Source organism: Excalfactoria chinensis, chromosome 11 (assembly GCF_039878825.1).
Source record: "Excalfactoria chinensis isolate bCotChi1 chromosome 11, bCotChi1.hap2, whole genome shotgun sequence".
Classification (NCBI taxonomy): domain Eukaryota; kingdom Metazoa; phylum Chordata; class Aves; order Galliformes; family Phasianidae; genus Excalfactoria; species Excalfactoria chinensis.
The window spans coordinates 515,825-536,404 of record NC_092835.1 but is presented as its reverse complement, the minus strand read 5'-3'; the positions used below and the strand labels follow the sequence as shown (position 1 = coordinate 536,404).

At 48.1% G+C, this 20,580-nt stretch overlaps 1 protein-coding gene across 2 annotated transcripts in view; it reads left to right on the top strand.

The window, feature by feature from the left end:
• Positions 1–20,580, top strand: part of ZFHX3 (zinc finger homeobox 3) — a 323,012-nt gene that overhangs the window by 143,958 nt on the left and 158,474 nt on the right. The window contains exon 1 of one of the 2 annotated variants that reach the window (XM_072346222.1): positions 17,756–17,842. The exons of the other annotated variant lie outside the window; for it this stretch is intronic. The gene's annotated coding sequence lies outside the window, so the exon portion shown is untranslated. Of the gene's footprint in view, positions 1–17,755; positions 17,843–20,580 lie in introns of those variants that run through there. 2 annotated transcript variants of the gene reach the window in all.

Below are 20,580 nucleotides of genomic sequence, written 5' to 3'. Positions count from 1 at the left end.
AAGAGCTCTATTAACTTCACTGACTTTGGAGAGGGCCCTTTGTTCTATTCAAAGTTGTTAGGGGTTACGGAACTCAAAAGCCTCTTTTCTTACCCATTATTAAGGCAGCGCAATGAATCACTGTATTTGGCAGGGACACTTTGTAACGTTTCAGATACTATAGATTTGTTTGCAGTGAGGTGGCGTGTAAATACTAAGAAGGTCTCCAGGAATTCAACGGGATAGACTGTAGGCCTTGGAAGCAGAAAACATTTCTGTACACGTGGGGACCACGTTGGTGTTGATTACAGAATATCCCATATTTAGGTTCGTTGGAAAAACTGCAGAGCCATTCAGATCTGGCTTGTTCCCGTATTCCCCCAGGGCTCCATCATCAGCAGTGCTGGGGGGCAGATCCACGTGTGGCATTTGTCCTGGTGATGTGCCGGTGTTTGTGGCAGCGTCCGTCACCTTGGTGTTCTCTTTGGCATCTTCACCCCACGTTGGAAGCCACGGAGTAAACTCGTGTTTCTTCCTCAGTAAACTTCCCATGCTCGCGTTGTCAGGAGCAGCCCTCCTTCTGCTTCCATTTCTGCCGGACTCCGGGCAGCAGGCAGGCAGCGTTCTGCAGGGGGGCGATGACAGAAGCACGGTTGGGTTGGAAGGTCCTCCAGCCCACGCTGCCGCAGTCTGGCTGCCCCCCAGCTCCGGCCGCCCGCAGCTCCAGGGATGTGCGCCCACGTCTCCGGGCGGTGCCGGGGTCTCACCGCCTCCGGGCGCAGTTTCCTCCGCACGGCCGACCGGAGCCTCCCAGCTGCGGTGCCCAGCCACGTGTTGCTCCGCGTGCGCAGCGCTGCCGGCGGCGGTGACACGCGGCTCCGAGCGGCTCCGTGCGGGGCTGAGCCGCGGGGCTGCGGGGCGCAACGCCGGCACCGGGGCGGCAGCGCGGCTCGGCGGGATGGGCCCGGCCACGGCGGTTGGGCCCTCCTCGTTCCTGGGCGCCGAGTGACCCCTGCTGGGGCCCGGCAGAGGACGGGGAAGGGCCGGGCCGGGCCGCGGGACCCCCCTGTGCCGGCCCGGGGAGAGCGGTGGGGCGGGACGAGGGAAGGGTGTGCGACGGCCCAAGTGGTTGAACGCTGCCTTGAAAAGGAGATTGCTTTCCCTTCCTTTGCCACCTTTCTCCCTTCGTGAAGCTGGTTAATTCGCTGCAACTTAACTTTTCACAGGCTGTTACTAATTGGGCATTCTTCATTCTCTTCATGGTTCACTTGAGATGCAGGGAGCTGAATTTGTACTCGCAACTGCTCTGGAGCCCTTTGGACACGGGCAGTGTTCTGAGGAATCGCACTGAAGGCCTCTCCTAATTGCCATCATGGCCAAAAGGCGCATCTTCCATGCTGTGGGTCCCAGCAGAAGCAGCAGCAGTGCCTGGCATCCCGGGGCTAGAAGGGAAACCAGCCTGGAGCTTGGCGACACACACATACAGGCAGCATTCAAATTGTATGAGGTGAATACAGGAGTCTGTGTGTTGGGCAGTGGGGGAAGGAATGTGTGCATCTGCTCCGTGCAGGAAACAAAAACACACCAGGTGACCTCAGCGTACGTAACCTGTGCAGTGCGATGTGGGTCTGCACTTCACATCCAGTCTTCTTCCACATTCCTTTCTCCACTAAGTCATTAACGGGCCACTGTGCATGCCTTTGCCTCCTCACACCCACGTCTCCAGCCAATCCATATCCTTCTGCCAAGAAACCTTCATAGCTTAATTCTTCCATGAAGCATCCAAATCTAATAAACCAACAGTGGAACCCATGTTTTGCAGCAGGGACTCAGAGGAGGTATTCTCCACATATCCCAGTCACAGTGTAATTGCTGGTGCTGCCTACCTGAGCTTCCCTTTCCATGAACTTCAGTTCTGTTTACAAACGTTTTCTGTTACTGTTATTCTTTGCATCTGCAAATGCAAAACTCAGCTTGGGAGGTTTTCTGTAGCAATTTTTGTGATTTATTTTCTATAAGTATTTCTTCTTGGTGGAAATATGGTGCAAAGTATTTTTACTGCCGAGTTTCAGAGTGTTCCCAAAATTTCATACTCACCTGGTTGTATGAGCAATGATTTGAACAACCCTCCTAGGCAGAAGTAGAATGAGGGTTTGTGTTTTCTTACAAAAGAATGACAAAACAAATGGGCCTGCTTACAGGCTCAGAGCATTTCTTCCTGCCATGTGCAGATAGGTTGAAGCCGGGAGCTGCACAGAGCGTTCAGGCCGTAGTGCTGGCTGTCTGCTGTCAGACGGCTGCTGGTCTGCTGCGTTTTTGGTTCTGCTTCCACTTCTGCAGTAGCCCCCGTGCCTGGGGGCTGCAGGAGGACGCGGGGCATAGCCCTGCAGAGCACAGCAGTGGGACCCACTCCCAGCTGGGGGAGCGGGCAGGGACGTGCTGCTACCTGCAGTGTGCAGGACAGCAAATAAGGGAACTGAAGGGAAAATGGATTTAAAAGCTTCTGTAGCACTTTGTGCTTGGAGCTCTGAGATCTTGAAGCATCGCCGTCAAAGCTTTTCTGAATGACTTGATGAAGGTTTTTTTTGTTTTGGTTGCTGCACTCTTGGGACTCATTGGAGTGGCAGGATTAAAATTAATTAGAGGCTGTTTGGAGGGGGCTTTGGAAGATCGCCTCAGGCTATACTTCAGTCTGGTTGTTAGAAGCAATATCATCATCGCCTCCTCCGCCAGCGAGCGCCCTGCGCTGGTGCGGCTGGGGGAGCCGCGGAACGTTCAACACAGACATCAGAGCAAAGACTTCCTCCCAAAGAGATTACTTACCACAAAACCAGTGGATCTACCTGCTGACAACCCCAGAAATATGTCTTGTTTCATTTTATGGTTTCTAAAAGAGGCTGCTTTATGAGCCTCACCAGAATCTTGATGAAATATCCATGCGAGGATGTTCATTTTCCTTCCTTCTTACCATGAATTATGTTGATTAGCACGTCTGAGAAGAGATGATAGAAAAGCTCTGTTTCAGCAACTGGGTTTTTGTTGTTTTGTTTTTCTGTCTGCCAAAGAAGGGGCGGGCATTCCCAACCAGTGATGAAAACTGACTAACCATTTCAGACCCACTTGTCAGCTTGAGTTTGTGCTTTCCTCCTGGAGGGGGGTCAGTTGCAGGACTGATAAAATGCTACATCTCAAAATTTGTCAAGTTTTGATCTGATTTATGCATTTGTAGGCTAGTAGATAATCCTTTATAGTTAATCCCTCTGTTGCGTAGAGGTTAATGCTCGCCTGATTAGTATTCCTGTGTAGATATAGTCAGCAGAAGGCAAGAATTTAAACTTTTAAGATGAATTTTAACTTGTAGTCAAGTCCTATTGACTTTGCAAGAACCAGCATTTCATGCACGGTTTCCGACTTTCTATTGTGGCATCTCCAACCAAGATGAGACAAAATCTCATTTTTCTGTGGTAGTGTCTGTGGAGAGAAGTCGCTCAGATTTTTGTTCTTGGTTCACTGCGATGAACAAGTTCCGCAGACTGGTAAACTAACCCTTCAACAAACGCAACCCAAAGCCATTTGATTTCTCCAAGTTATTCCTCCTTATCAAAATAAGGTTGCAGGAAGGAATAAGGGAGTTTAATATTTTTTTTTCTACCGCATGTCCTATTTGCCTCAGAAGAAAGTAAATATATTCACACAACACTACATAATTTAGTGCAGCCATTCACTCTCCTTAATGAGTCATCCCAGAAGTGGCTTCATTTTGCTCTGTGCTCGCTTCTGGTACCTCGAGGAGATGCATTTTCGTGGCATTCTCAGAATTTGGGCTGATTTAGAGGTATGCTTTTGTTGCTATTTCTGCTGGCGGTAATTGTGTTGTTTTCACTCAGCATCTTAGGATTACTACAATGTTAATTGTGAATATATAGCTCTAAAAATATGATATTGGGAAATAGGTTCCCATCCAGATACAGGAATCATTATCACTGGGGTGTGATTAATGACCCTGTAATAGAAAACTTGGTAAAAATATCAACGTGCTACAGAACATGAAAAACAAGCAGCAAACACTGTGTTCAAATACCAAGACTTGGAATGTAGATTGTGACATTCGGCTGTTCTGAGTCAGTATTCTGAAAATGTGGGTGGCAGACGTTCAGAGTTGGATGTTCCTGGGATCATGGCAGCAAAACAGAATTGTTCCTCACTGTAGAGCATAGCGGAGTGTTTTGGGAGCGGGTGGTGTCAGGGCAGAAGGTGAGCGACTCTCTGAGTTTAAGTACAATAAGTGCCCTGTCCTAGATTTTCCCAAACCTGCACATAATTGCTTGGTCCAAGGAGGTGTTGGAACGGAGGAGCCCAGAGTTCTGGCTGTCAGCCGGGTGGGCTCTTGTGGTCTGAGATGTGAAGTGGAGAAGGGTGACTGCAGACTGTGGGCAGCTGCGTGGCGGTTACTGAGCTGGGGCAGGCCGGTCCCTTTGGTTAATGAGATCTTATGTTGTTGGATTACAACAAAAAGCAGAGCAAGAAAAATGCCAACAAAAAAAAAAAAAAACAACAAAAAAACAAAGGGTGGAATTAGCACTAGGATTTCTACGCACATTTAGCAAGCTCTTCGTCTTGTGAGCTGGCCAGTAGCTCTGTTAGAGCCTCCAAAAGCAGAAGGATCGCTGTTAGCCAGTATTGGCCTTCCCACTCACCTGCACTGTGGGGGGAAAAAGCTTTTATTTCTAGAGTTATTTTCCTTAAATAAGTTTCAGATATTAAGAGATGAAAGTCAATCTGCAGCACAGCAGAACCTTCGCATGCAGAGCCCTTCCTCTGTCACCCTCCTCCTCCCGCACGCTAAAAGCAAACAGAATTCATTATCTCATCTCAGCTTTGCAGCTTTTTAAGTTCAATGTCAATAGCTAGTTAGGAAAGGGCCGCCAGGTCAGGGATTAGGACTCCGAGCTGTCCTTGACGTTTCTCTGTAGGATGATCTGCTGTTTGCATCAGCCAGGCGAAAAAAAAAATCCTTCTTCTCTATCCTGGGAATGATCAGGATGGGAAAATGTCAGTTTGGGGGCTGACAGAGCTCTGATAAGAGTGATCTGGAAATGGCAGGGAGCGAGAGAGAAAGAGAAACGGAGACGTAACTACTGCCATTATTCCAAGTCTGATAGTTCATTTTGAAGTGCATTTGCTAAGGCACGTTCTGTTTTCCTGCAGTGTTCCAGTTGTTGGGCTTCTTTTTCAAGCAGTTTCATTTTAAGAAAGTCTGAATCTATTTTTATTTGATCTGATTTTACACGTTCTGGAAAGGTCGTCTTGCCTGGCCTGGAAGCTGCAGAAGCATTCACGCCCACAGATCCATTTGTAAGTGTGGAAGTGGTTCCCACTTTCCAAAGCATTGGTACTTTCCCTGGAGTTACCAACTGAGTCCGAGTTCTCGGGCTTAATCTGACAGGATGGAAACAAAGCATTTAGATTAAAGTATTTTTGAAGTTTCTTTACCTGCTTTATTAATCGTTGCTGTGTTAGCAATGATGTTTTAAATGTTTCTGTGCCTTTGCTATGAATTTGAATTTGAGAGTAGAGAAAACTTACTTGGGACTGCACTGTGTGTTCCTCCTTTGTCCCCTCTCTTTCTGATATCCCTTTTCTATAAACATCGAGACACAGTTTGTCTTGAAAAAGCTCCGTTGCCACAATCTCTAAATTACCAGTTTTTCCAGACAGTGGTGGTTATTTTTCGGAACAGTCGCTTCTCCTGTAGCTTGCCCACAATAGCAATTAAATTACCAAGGGGATTTTTCCCGTGGGGCCCAATGCTGCACTGTACAACCTTCTATGAATCTACTGTATGGAATAAAGAATTAAGCCCCCACTGCTTATAACTGTGCTGTGAACTGTTTGTGAATCTAGCCGTTATTTCATTTTTAAAGCCTTAAATAGGGTTTAATTGTAATCACCATCAGATTTCTCCATTTAGTATTCTAGTTTCTGCTGCTGCGGTCAGGCGAGGAGCGAGGCACACTCGGTGCTGGCTTCAGCAGCCCATTGTGTCAGCCCGGAGCAGCGGCGAGATTCCAGCCTTGGTGGCTCACCTCCTGTAAGAAGGGCTGGTGATATGTCTTGCTCTGTCCATTTATTTGCCTCACACCTTTCATTTTGCCTGGAAAGGCTCCTGCTAACTTTCAAGCTGCATCTTTGTTGAGTGACAGATTCAGAGGTTTCTATAGGAGAAATTTCTCAGCAAAATAGCAGTAAAACCGACTTGAAGGGCCCGGAGCCCTGTTTAACTTCAGAGTAGTTGTCCAGTGCAATTCACAAGCAATTCCATTTGCATAAGTGCTGAAATAATACCGATTTAAGTCCTTTTGAGCCTCTTCTTTCCTCCTTTTAACTGCTGGGTTTTTCTGGCTTTCACATGCTACCAGTGCCACCTGTATTTCTTGCCTGAAAACCATAACGCAAAGCTGTGAGCTTCTGACACAGTGAACTCTGTATTCTTCTTTTTTCCAAGCAAGTCCTGCATGTTTGGTGTGTGCTCTTGGCTGTGCCAGGATGCTTCTACACAGATAAACTGCAGCCAGCTGCTGGGTCATTCTGGGGCCAGCACAGCAGACTGTGCCCACTTGCTCCTGCCCTGGAGAGAATGTATGTAGCTGATTCTTGTGTATTCTTGCGTGCCCTTAAGAGCAGCCCCTGAGATCATCGTAAGTCTGTAAATACACTCCAAATACTCTAAATTGCCCTGAAATAATCAAAGTGGTGGGTAGCCTTTCTTTAGCTTTGCTTCTGGCTCCAAGATGTGGGCCAGCATGCCCTGCTAAAATTGGTACTTAAGGATTGACTCTGTCCTTAGCCTGCGATGTTGCCTTCCTCAGTCTGCGCTCCTGATTCAGAGGTCTGTATTTAAACTGGTGACAGGTGACCCCGAGGTTGAGTACACCTATTTTTGACACGTTATAATTAAAAATTGTTCATAGGTTCAGTTTTTGGACCTGCTGTGTATGGCAGGAGGCTCAGGACTGCTTCGCTACTCAGCCATCGTGCCTTCATCTTCCTGGCTTCATAGTTTGATGTAATGATTTTCAAGTATTGATTTAAGGTCTGCGTCCATCATTTACATCTTCTGTAGTTATGAGTCTGACTTCTATGGCAATATCAAAAACAAAAATCTAAATGGATTGGTTTAACTATGCATGGCATTGTTGAATTGTGCAAGCTGTGGTGTTTTCAGAGTGCCTGACTCAGTTGTATTATTTCTAATGACAAATTGGAGAGCAGCGTATGTAAATCAAGAGGATCGATCAGGAAATGTGGCCTCGTGGCAGGTTTCTTGCAGGTGGGTTCCTGAGGATGATTGGAGCTCATGAGTAGGTGCAGTTTCTAACCTGGTTGTTCCACACACTGCAGAACTCGGGAGGCACGGGGCTGTTTGTGTGGAAGGTGCAGTTGTTGGTCCCAGCCCAGGGATGTCTCTGCCTGCTGTGCAGAGGGATAACTTCCATGCCCTGGGGCAGGGGAGGAGATGGAGCTCCCACTCTTATGGCATTAGTGTGACTGTCACTACTGCCCTTCCCCTTTCAGATAAGAGACAGCTTGCTATCTGTGCTCGAGGAGAAGCCTAAATATGACATTCAGCCACGCACAGCAGCTTCTCAGAGTGCCAAAGGCCCCAGCTCTGTGTCATAGAAGTGATGTTTGAGGTGAATGATTCACACACTGCGAACAGGGGCGTGCAGTTTGCCTTTTAATGAGTCCAAGTGAATGTGGAAGTCCCTCTGCATCCATCTGCATCCACCTGCACATTGAAGTTCTTTGCAACTGTTTCTTGGAATGTAGCGAAACTTAAACATGGAGTTGAGAGTGGAGTTAACCCAATATTGCTTCCCTCCGTCTTCTTAGTCCACACTTAGTTTTACTTAGGTGTTTTCTAACTGGAGGCTGTAATTTTAATCAGTCAGAATCTCACAGCAGTATCATCATGATTTAAATTATGAGAGGAAAACAAAGATTCTTTGGATTTCATGGCTCCCATCCCTCCTTTCTGTTCATTTTCTCCCCTGTTCATGCAGTGTTCATTTTCTTGCCCCTGCTGTGGCGCGGGGCACTGTGGGTCACAAGCCAGCAAGATGCTGCTCACAGAGCAGGGAATCTCCCCATGGTGAGGAAGGGCAGCATCCCACAGAGTCCCTAAAGGCAGCAGATGACCAGCAGGCTGATCAGCCAGAGGCTGCTCGTCTGCCATCGAGTGTCGGGGCTGAGCACCCACAGCCACGAGGCACGTACAGCTCATGGCCTGCTGTGTCCAACAGTCTCCAGGTGCTGAGGCAGACATCAGCATCACGGCTGCTGGCCTTGTTGCCTGTTCCTGTGTCCTGCCATTCCCAGGCTGCAGTGTGCCTTCTTTGCAATTGTGCTGATGCAACCGTTTGTGCAGCCACACTGTAAACCACGAGTGAGTCGGCTGAGGTTTATAGAAAGCAGCCAAACAAATCCTTCCCTTTCATCTCCAGAAGCAGAGGGCGTGCAGAAACGGTTGGACCTTTTTAGGCAACAGAGAAAGTGGAATTAGACTGTGAGTTTGAAAGGAAGTTATGCTGAAGTCGTTGTCTTTAAATGTAGGTAATGGGTTTCAACCTATTTATCTTGAGTCTTCCATTGGTCTCCTGTGGGGAATGGTGCTTATGTTTTGTATCTGGTTAACCTTGCTTCATTGCATTGCTTTCCACACTCACACATCTCCAAGCCCACGAGCAAACTGAACCTCTCCTGCTGTTTGGACCTGAGGCTGTTTGAGACTTTACAGTGTGCCCATCCCACAGCACTGCCCTGAGGAACTGGGGGGAATATCAAGTTAAAGTGCAGTCTGCTTCAGAACAGTGGTCACACAAAGTCTCTCGGGAGGTACGGTCTAAGATTCCTGTTATGCTGGCCTATCTGGGAATATTTCAGCGTTGGTAGGAAAGCAGCAAGGGTCCTTTAGTGCAGAATATATGGGAGAGGTCAGCTGGAGGGAACCTATAAGGATCGTGGAGCCCAACTGGTGCTGTCTCATGGAAGCTTCTTCGAAGGAAGGAGGGACATAATGGTGCTGGGAAAGGGAACAGGAACTTCAGCCACTTCATTAAATGTCAGTGAGTAACGCATCATCTGGGTGTAGTCTTTGGAGAAGAATGAAGTCACTTGAAAACAGCTTGGATAAAGGGTAAAAACGTTAAAAATATGCTGTTAATGTGATAAAATAAGACTGGATGCTACAAGCCATGGCATGCCGTGGCTTTCAGGAAATACAGCCCCAAAGAAGTACAAAAGGCCTTTAGTTTGAGGTAATGAGGTGCATCTAATTATATTTAAGAAAGAACAGCAAGAACTACTTAGGAATACACTACCCACCCTTTTCTTTTCACAAGGGCCAGACAGAATTCCAGTCCTGAGACACCGTTATGTTACAAAGAGGTGAGGATTTCAGAGAACATCACAGCAAACAAGGTTATTTTCCCATAACCGTGGAAAAAAAAAACGGCAAAGACTTTCTTGTCTGTTCTCTTCTTCCTCTCAATAACTCCCATTAGGGGAGGGGAAAAAAAAACACAACAAAAACTAAGCAGGCCAAAATAAGCCCAACCGTCATGAGAAATGAGGGCTGTCACAGTGACATTTGACACCATCGGGCCACAGCTGAAGAACAAGGGAAAAGTTTTCGGACGACTGTCACTGACCCATAGTCCCTCGCTCCTAACCTTGCTCTCCAACATATGTTTCTCATTTCCTTGCTTATAGCTGGTCCAAGCTAATGATATGTGTTTTGGCAGCCATCCCGTGCTTGGCATAGTGCCTGCCTTGTTCTCATTGTCTCAGCTACTTACAGAAACCCCTTTCTCTGTCTTCTCTCTCTCAGAGTCAGCTTTATAGATCTCCAAATATGCAAAGCAGCTCTTGCTTTCAGAGCTACCATCTTCAAGACTCCACCCTGTGTCCCTCTTCCCTTCCACCACTGCCAAACATATCGGCAGAAATGCAGGAAAACTGCCTGGGCGCGAGACGTGAGCTAGAGTGGAATCAGTGGAAAATCAAACATATTGGCCCAGCAGAGTCTTGCTAAAAATACGAAGAGCGCAGCTATTCTGAGGGACGATGGCATGGGAAAACTCTGCCTGGAATCTGGGATCTGTCGGAGCAGACAGGGCTTCCCAGAGACGTGGGAAGGGGAACAGCACCGCAGCACAGAGGGCATCGGGCTTGGCAGGCACCAGGACGTAACTCACAGGAGCTGCGAGAGGCCAAGGCGGTTACTATCCTGTTTGCAGTCAGTGTGGGGCAGGAGCAGTGGGTAATCATGGCAAGCATTGGGAGTGCCTTCTGCAGGGTATAGTGCTGAGCTGGGAGCTGGAAGCCAGAGCTTTGGTTCCAGGTCTGCGCTTCTGCGTGACCTGGGCAAAATCCGGGTGCTGGTGTGGGCTGTGCTTGAGCACCTCCCCCTGTGCAGCATTGCCGACAGTGGTGTGTAGGACAGGGCTGTAGGGTGATGGCTACGGTTGGTTTTGTGGCATAGCTTCTGTTGGTTCGGAAGAGCTCAGCTGCTGTTACACCTCGACACGCAGTGTTTGCTGTTCAGCTTTGTGCTGGCGAGGGGAGCACGGCCCGTGGATCTAAAGGAAACGGCCACTGGTTTTTCACCAGGCATAAATAACTGAAAACACCACAACAAACAGAACAAGTGGTAGCAGCTCGCAATAACCCCAGGCTATGAAGGAGCTTTGCTCCAAAGGCGTTTTGATGAATCTTGGTATTTTCCTCTTGTAATCTTCCCCATACTGAGAAATATCATCTGCACTTTAGTCCGGGCCGTGTTTCAGCCACCTGAGCTGAAACTGTCTTTTAGAAACTCCTTCAACAACATGTACCGTTGTTGTAAGACATGGAAATATGTGGTTATGTAATGTATATATTCTCAAATCAGAGGCTCTGTGCTCCATCATCCTGCTGTCACTGACATGTGCGCACACACATGCACATATATACACATGTACACTCTCAGTGCCCAAACTAATGGTGATTTTACTAGCATGGTGAGAAGCGTCATGGTGGGGGTGTAAAATCCAGCGCTGTTCCTCAGGTTGACGTGTTCCATGGTGTGCATTGCTGAGGATTGAGGACAGCTGTTCGGCTATTGTCATCCTCCTTACAGCTGGGGCAGGGTGAGGGATAGCTCTGATAAATCACCAGGAGTTAGTTCTGGCAGCATGAACGTCATGGAATCGTCGTAAAGATGCAGAGCCAATTAACTTCAGCAGCGGTTACTCCTCAGTATTTGTTGCAAACTATTTATTTTCATTTTTTAAATACCGAACAATAGCATTTCAGCAGTTAACTCGTACTCAGCGTGATGAAAGTGGAACTTGAATTTTTCCTTCTTTCCTCCTCTATTTTCTGACGCTGTCATCCACTTTAGTGTCTGCTCTTTTAGAGCTTGGTCTTGTGTCACTGAAGTTAATAGGAGATTTTCCATTCTCATTGTATGAGAGCGGGAGCAGACCATTACCAGGGCTCATAACCTTCTTGCCACATTCAGCTATTTCCTCTTTGTTCCTGCTCCTTCTATCAAGGTCATTGCTGAACGCTTTTTATTCTTCCCCTGCACTATCTACAGAAACCATTTCTTATACAGAAACTTTACTCCACGTTCTGTGATCTCAGGTGTTGACTGCATGACCTCCACATCTCTAGCCTTCCTGGTTATCGCCGTGTAATTTAGGTTAGAGGGGACCTCGGGAGGTCGCTTTGCCCAAAGCCCTGCTGAAAGCAGGGCCAACAGAAATCAAGTTGCTGAGGGCCTTCTCCAGTCAGGCATTAAAATCCCCACAGCCTCCCTGGACACTTGTTACGCGTTCCTGCCGCTCTCATGAAATACGTTTCCTGCTGTCTGCTCGGGATTTTCTGTGTTCAGAATCCTGTCCGTGGCCACCGTCCATTCCCTGTGTGTCCCCACCACGTGGCTGCTCTGCCTTTCGTGTCATTACCACACAGCCCCTGCTCTTGGGGTTGGAGCTCCCCCCCCAACGTGCCGGCCGTGCTGTGAGTGCTGGTTCTGTGCCATCTGAACATCCTTTGGGCACACCAAAGAGGGGACAGCAGGCATCCCAGGCCTCCTGCTCAGGGGATGCTCTCTTGCTGAGCACAGCTCTCTTGGAGCCCTTTGCCAGGACGGTGCAGCAGGTGCTGCAGGGCGAGGGGCTCCTGTGCCCCAGGGACAGATGGTATTCAGAGGGTTAAACTGCCCTCACATTTCACTCCTCTTGGGTTTCTCACAAACATTCGACAAAGCAGTTTCATTCAATCACATGTATTAACTACTTAAATTCCCCTCTCCAAGGATGTGGATTGTTATTTTATGCCAAATGTGCTGTAATTAAGTTTGACATAAGCACATGGATTAAGTACGTGGTTTGGTGGGCAAAAGGGAGATGGCTTTTCCTTCTGGCCATATGGAGTATCCAGCCAGATAACGTGAGCTGGGCCCAGGATGGAGGATGCAGATCTTTACTGTTTATTTTATTGTTCAGCATTGCCTCCGTTATTAACGCTGCACAGGTTAATTAGCTGGTGCCGAGAGCATCAGCATTCTTTTAGCCCCTTAAAGAGCATTAACGTCAGGCATCTCCCTGGATTTCTTTTTGTACTCCCTATGGAATGTGTGCATCTCTTTAGGTATATGCCTGTACCTACGATTTTTAGGCAGAAGCCATAGAGACAACATCTGTTGGGTAACAGTAGGTTATTGCAGAATTACAGTTGAGTCTGTTCATCGGGTTGACCTCACTATTACTTGTTCCATTGTCAAACCTAGCAGGAATACTTCACTGCTCAGTTTTACTTATAATAATGTGGTGCCCTTTATCATTCATTGGGTGTAAATTGTGTTTTACAATGACAGTGGGATCTCAGCTGAAGGCCTTTATTCTGTTATTATTAATTATCATTAATAATAATTGTTAATATAAGCAACTTTCATGACAGTAGCATCTAAGCAGGGATGCAGGTTTCACAGAGTGCCTTGCTGGGGAGGATCACAGGAAAATGCATTTCTCTGAAAATGCTGCTTTCTGGTTTAAGACCAAATAGAAGCGACAGCAGCAAAAATATGGAGGTGAGGAGGTGTTGAAGATGAAGATGACATCCTTACAAGGAATGAGCACAGAAAATCGTTCCAAATGAAATACTGTATTTTAAATGCCAGAGGAAAACATTAACTTTCCGTACTCCTTAGCACTTCCCTCCTTCCCTCTAAATGCTGCCTCTAGAGTCAGTTATTATGCATGCATTAATTTATTTAATATTTCTTTATTTTCCCAATCCTGCATTTCCAGCTGCTCTTCTCCCTCTCATTTCGGTTCCTGATTGCTGCCCTCAGCTACAACTTCTTACCCCTCCCAGGGCAGCAGTCAGTGGGATGGGGGGGCACAGGCGGCTGGGCACGAGTGCTGTGGGGGTGTGACAGTAAGAGCTGAGGAGGTTGTGGGCCTGTCCTGCAGGGACAGCATGGTGCTGCACCACTGCTGGCAGAATTCTGGCTGGCATCGGTGAGTTTAGTTTTGGTGGCTGCTCCTCAAAGAGCAAACTGCACTGAGTTAGAGAAGAGCTACAAGCAGTGGTGGTCTGGGAAATCCACTGGTCAGTGACAAGCTTATCTTGAAATCTTACCAATGAAACCCTGTCATAGGTTAGCCAAACCCATAGTCTGTTTGGACAAGTTCTGTATGGGGATGAAGGAATTCTTCTTTTTAATTGAAGATTGAATGCTGTTGTTGTGAGAAATGATGGACTCGATGCAGGACAGAACAGAAGAGTTCTGTCAGTGCGTGCAAGGTGAGCAGAACTGCTTTTGTGCATGCCAGGTAGCAGAGCCAGCTCTCAGGAGATGTCTGCATCATCCCATGCATTCTGGTGCAGGACAGCTGTGTGCAGGTGTGATAGCACAGCAGCACTTGGTGACACAGACAGCCCCAAGCTGGTTGAGGCTCAGTGTAGGAGTCTGCATGGCTCGCAGCTCCAGATCAGGCTTGTCAGCCCTCATTCAGGGACCTTTGCACCACGAGCAACTGAACTTAAATCTTCTGTTATCTCTTCTGACATAAAAATCTATTGCTCTATTACAGATTCTGAGAGGGATACCCTAAGTGCGAGAACTAGTTCTTTCCAGAGGAGAAAAAGGAAAGAGGAAAGAGCAATCATTAGTTGGTTAAGAGCTGAAAGACCCATAGGAGGAGGTGTGGGGAAGACTCTATTACACTGATTTTAACTGCGCGCTTTGCAAGAAATTGCTTCTTGCAGTGATCTTTCAGATGGACTTACATGTAAGGAGAAAGATGAGCCAGAAGATTGTTCTGATCTTCATAGCATTGTGATACACTGATACACAGATACACAGTGTACTTTTTTTGAACTCCCAAGCATTGTCTGCTGCATGGTCTGAGCAGCAAACAGAAACTAAGAGATGGCAGAGCTGAGAAAGTCAGCCAAAAGTGAAAAACAAATCATAGGGTATAATGCCATCTCTGTACTGTGTGAAGGAGGCATCTGTTGTGGCTGTTTGTTGTGTGGAAACCCAGTGAAATGTAACTTCGACGTGGCAAAAAAAGGCAGCAAATCTGGAAGTGAGGGCTGGAACTGCTTCTGGCAGCAAAGAATGTAATTTTCAGGTCAGTCGATGAGGTACGTCTTCATAACAGGGTCACTTCTTCCACCTACAGCCCCACCAGCTCCTTGGGCACATCCATACTTCTTAAACATGCAGCAATGTCTCTTTGGTCAAATTAGGCAGCAACCTCAAGTGCAGCTTATTTTCTACATGCAAATATTTTAGTGATATTACGTTTAAGGGAAGGCTGCTCACCTGGCAGCCTGGGCTGCTGTGCAGGGCTGAGGCTCTCTGCCTGCTGCCCGGCCGGTGCTCCGGCTGCAGGTGAGCAGTGCACGGCTGCTGGTGGCCAAGCACCCAGTGGGAAGCTGCGGGGAGCTGCCTTCCTCCAGCAGGGCTGGGTGGCTGTGGCAGGAACCAGCTCCAGGTCGGCACTGGAGAGAAGCAGGTGCACAGGTTCAGTCCACAGTGAGAAGCAACTGCTGAATAGAATCGTTCTCAGGCCTGGGAGGAAGAAGCTCGTTTCCAGATGCCTGGAATGAATACAGCCCCAGAGCACCGGCCGGGTTGTGTCTCCTCAGGCGTGGGACGGGGCTCGTGGTTTGCCGGTGTGGTGTATGGCTCTGCCCAGTAAGGCTTATCATTGCAGGGCCGGGAGGAGGTGTGGGAGCTGCAGCCCGTAAGTAACGCAGCGTTCGGTCTGGGGGGTTTTGGTGCAGACTTCTCTCCAGAGAAGTCAAAATTTCAAATAAGAAAGCAATTTTCTCATAAAAGCATAACTGTAGTTCCTTTTAATATTCATATTCCTTTTCTGCCGAAGAAAAGAAACTCCTTGTGAAAAGTCAAACAAAAATCAGATGTAATTTTAATGCCTAACTGATCTATTAGGGAATTTTGCATTAAGAGCTTTCAGAAATCCTTATTTATCTTTTTTCTTTATGTAAATTAAAGCGTTTAATCTATACGTGTTGGGTGTAAAATTTTAATTTCCAAATGTTATTGTTTCCATAGTCTGTCTGTGTTCACGCCGTGGTCAAATCAGATTCCTCTTCCTTCTCTGTTCATTTTGTGTTTCATTTCATAATTACCCGGTGGAAGATAGACGCCCCAATTCATTGAAGCACATATACTTGCATTAAAAATCCATATCCTTTCAGGAAAGATATTAAGTATATACGTAAAGCCCAGGAAAATCACAATTAATCAGGCTGCTGAAATAGGTCCGTTGTCATTTTGCTTTGAAAACTTTTCTTTTATTGCTTCATTATACTCCATTCTGGCCCACGTTTCTCCCATTCCTTATTTGCTTTACCGAAATTGACTATAATTGCTATTCATTTATTAAGGTTAATTTTTACACTGTTTAAAAGTCTGACTGAATGACGATCCTTGTTTCCAGCGTCCCTTAACTCCAGGCCTTACTGTTATGTGCACCTCAGAAAAAGGGAGAACAGCAAAGGCCGCTCTTGGCCGCTGTGGGAGTGCATTGCAGAGGTGCTCCCGAAGCAGAGCTGCTCACTGCTCTGCCTCACAGCCCTGGCCAGCGCTGCTCCCCTGAAGGCTCATTGCTGTGCATGCTTCCCCAGGAGCTGGGGTACAATGGGGACCTGTTTCATGTTGTCACGTGTTGCGTCACTGTCAAATCTTGCTCTGAGATGTGCAGGGTTACGTGGCTTCCCGTCCTGCCGTGGTTGCACAGCTGTGCTGATGGGTGATGCCGCCCCAGGTGAGGACGGGGCGCTGAGCCCTGCTGCCCGGCACCACTGCGGTGTCCCCATGCAGTTTGGGGTCCAAAAAAGATGTCTTGGAGGGACTCTGGGGTGCCAGGGCTCAGTGCAGGCCTACAGCATTTCCACGCGTTACACTGCGAGATGTAGGCGTTGTCAGGGAACGCTGCTGAGCAGTCAGTAGTAAGGTACTTTCAGTAGTCTGCTAATGAGCTCTAAGCTTATTTCCATCCTGTCTCTCTGCTGCAGTGTGAAGTGTTGGCCGTCAGTTGCAGGTCAGGGCTGGGTACTTTGTGAGCTCACAGCCTGGCTGCCCCCGTCTCCTGAGGACATCTCAGCTTTACCCGGAAGGCACTGATGGGTTCCCAAATGATTCCCTTAAAACTGCTGGACAGGAGTGCTAGTTTAAAAGGGTTTTGATTTAATAGATGCTGTTTAGCTTACGTCTCTACTGTTAGGTGACCTTCTTTATAAAGTTATGGCAACGAGCTGGATTACAAATGTGCACCAGATATGTTCTATTGAATGTCACTTGTTTTTCCACAATTATTGACATTTTTACAGCCTCTGTTTAGGAACAGTTAATTGCTGTGTGTAATAATCAATTAGAAGAATTTCTTGTATCAAAGGTGAACTTCAAAACTCCCGGTGATGTGTGAGCAGAGCGGTGACAGGGCTCGATGCCATCGGCTTTTCCTACGGGTCGGCCGTATAGATTAGCTTTTGGCTTATACTGATTGTCACAGATGTTTCCCTTTCTAATTTGTTATGGTCTGAGTCCTGTTTTTTATAACCGCTTTCATATCCTCTTTTAGCAGGGACATATAAACTTCCTTGTGAGTAACACTGGAAGCTCTGGGGGTGCCAAGTGAAATGAGATGTGAACCACCCTGTACGGAGAGCTTTCAGTTTGCATGGTCTGCTCCTATCTGTGCTGCACACAGGTGTCTCCAGTGCTGGAAGTTGCTCCTTGTAAAGACACGTGAGCGTTACTTCCCTCAGAAGTACAGCCCGGTTTGGCTGTTAGTGCGTTGGCAGCTGAGGCGTTTGGTTCTCTTGGCTTTTCCTTCTTGGGTCTGACAGTTGCTGTACCAGTTTGTACCCAAACTTGTACCCACGTGGCGTGCAGAGGATGACATGAGAGGCAGATTTGACACCCAAGGTTCACATTTCCATCTTTCCTTTAAAGCAGTCATTCTGGGTGCAGGTCGGTGGCTGCCGGCCCAGCCCAGTGGGTGTCGATGTGTGCGCTGCCTGGTCTGTCTGCAGCTCCCACTGCCTGTGGGCTGCTGTGTGCCGGTGTGAACCATTAGGGGCCGAAGGCACAGCTCTGCCCTCTGTCTCCAAGGAGTGCAGGGCTGGTATGAGAGCCGAGGAAGCACTGAAAAAAGGAACAGGAAACAGATGGGAGAGGAGATTTCTTGAAGGTTTGCAGCAGTATGAGGCTCCCAGCCCGTCCAACACCTGAGTGTGGGGCAGTGTGCGCAGCGGGGACAGACGGGCCCAGGTAAGGGGCAGCCATGGGGCATGGCAAGGCAGTGGAACCCACTTGTGGACCGGGTTGTGCAGCTCAGAGCAGGCTGTGACACCACAGGGCTGTGACTGTGGGGCGGCTGCCCGGCACAGCTCTGTGCCTGCAGCTGCAGCTCCTCCCAGCCCGGCGTGCTGGCGGCCGTGTTTATGTTTTCCTTTAGAGTGGGGCTGAGCTCTTTAACCGTGAGGAGAAATGTAATCTTTCTGCTGATAAGGCAGTGAAATACTGCGGTCCCGCTGACCTCTGAGCACAGACCCAAACAGGCTGCAGAGACCCCGTCCCCATCCCACCGCTCTGTGCCACCGGCAGCCCCACAGCGTCCCCAGTGCCCCACCGTGCCCCACCGATGAGCTCCAGCACGGCCCTCCGCCCGCACCCCCAGCCCTGCCACCCTCAGATGGAGCATTAAACCTCAAGACGCAGCGAACACTAATCCTGATTTATTTAGGATTTATCTGCATTATTAATTCCAGGCATGTTGTGAAAAAGTACCGAGGGTTCCAGTTTGTGTTCAAACTTTGGCTGTTTTGGAGAGGGGTTTATTTAATCTTCTCCACAGAGTGACATGTTAGCCAAAATCTCAGACTTTCCCATTTTTAAAACACTCGTATGGGAGCTATCCATAATAATGTGACTTATTGATATTTTTTTCCAGTAAATACCCTCTTGGACTATTTCATGCATTAATCTGGATTTGATGTGGATTTAAACATTTACAATGCAAAATAATTTGGGTTAAAAATAATCCCCTTTGATAAAGCTAAAAAACCCCCACAACTGTCACCATCTCTGACAGCCGGGCCTCAGTGCCACCCTCGAATGGATGGAGCCGCGGGGCTGGGGCTGCCGAGTCCCAGCACTGAGCTCACTGCTGGCCCCCAGCATGGCCTTCACACGTGTGTGTCCAGTTCTGGGCTCCTGGGTTCCAGGCAGACTGGGAAGAGCCCAGCGAGGGGCTGCAGAGATGGTGGGGCCTGATGGGGACAGACTGCCTGCAGAAGAGGGGGCTGAGAGGGATCCGGTCAGTGCCAATCGATATCTGAAGAGCAGGGGCCAGGGGGTTGGGGCCAGGCTTTGTTTGGTGGTGCCCCACAGCAGGACTGGGGGCAGTGGGCACAGACTGAAGCCCAGGGAGTTCCTTATGGACATGAGGAAGAACTTGGCTGTGAAGGTGGCAGAGCCCTGGCAGAGCTGCCCAGAGTGGCGGGGGAGTCTCCTTCTCTGGAGATGTTTGGAACCCACCTGGACACACTGTGCAAGCTGCTGTATGGACCTGCTTTGGGGGGGAGGAGTGGGTTGGACTAGGGGAGCTTCAGAAGTCCCTTCCAACCCCTATGGCTCTGTGATTCTGTGATTCCATTGCTTCTGCCCACAGCCTGCCTCTGCCTGGCTCTGCTTGGGTTTTGCAGAAGGGAAGTGCTCGTCTGGGCTCAGTGCTGCACAGTCTGAAGCACGGTCTGTCCGCAGCTCTTTCAGATGATCTCAGACTGATGAAGGCCATTGCAAAACAGTCCCCTTGCTTCCAGCACGGCCATTGGGAAATTGCAGCAGAAACAGCTGTGTTAGAAACCTCGTGACTGCCAAGATCCGTGCTCACTGGTGGCCACGGTGCCCAGAGCTCCTTGTACCAGAGGCATCTCCCTGCTTCCCCCAGGGCAGCACTGCACTGTTGTGCCCATGGCTGAGCTCTGCTGCAGCCCACCTGCTTCTCAGTTCGTCTGTGATTCGTGGAAGAACTGTTTGAAACAGCTTCGCACCGATGTGTTGGTGTTTGAGAAAACAGTTCTCAAATGCAGATATTTCCAGTTTATACCTTTCATCTGTAGAGGTGCCGGTATAGAATTTGCCCATTCTTCTCTCCACTGTGGTGTTCCTCCTCACGTGCCTCTTCATGTCTATTCTAAACCAGATTGCCAAGCCTATAGGGAACAATTTTCCAGTGTATTTATTTGTTTCCTGAATAGGCACTTGGGACACAGGCATCTCTTGATAATCTCTGCACACAGGAGCAGAACTACAAGAGCTTCTGACAATGCATTGCAACACAGTATTTCTGCAGTGAAACTAAAATGTGAAAATTAGCTCAGATAGTGTTCTGTAGCAGCCACAACATTTGGCATTGTCTGTTGAAAAAGGGCAAGGCAGGAAAAGCCATCATACAGTGTGGAGCTGGCTGCCACTGCTCAGGTGAGAGATCTTGGGGCTACAGTAAGTAGTTTTCTCTAGCATCATTTCGGTGCTTAGCAGTAATTAAATGATCAAACGTTGTCAGGGATCATTAGGAAAGAAGTAGAGAAAAAAGCATAAAGATCATTAAAGTCCTTTAATCACAGGTTGTTGAGGCTTCTGGGGAAGCTTCGTCTGCTCTCTTCATTCTCTGTTGCTGTTCAGTGTTGAGGATGTCGGCTAGGTGGGCTGTGAATTTAATTTTCCTTCTTACCATCTCTTAACTGCTATGTCTCGTTCAGTTGCGGTACTTTTCCAACAGGGTAGGTCTTGGAAATCCATCAGGAGTGTACTGTCGTTGTGTCTTTATGGTAGCAGCTGTGCTACCAGCAGCCAGGTGTTTGTCATCAAAGGGATGAGTCTTCCCTTCAGTCTTGTGTTGAACTGAGTGCACCCTATAGCCCGGGGCAGACCAAAAATTACATTTATCAAAATTCTGATAGGACTGTTAGCCCAGATTCTGGTACCACCTTCCCCCTCTTCCT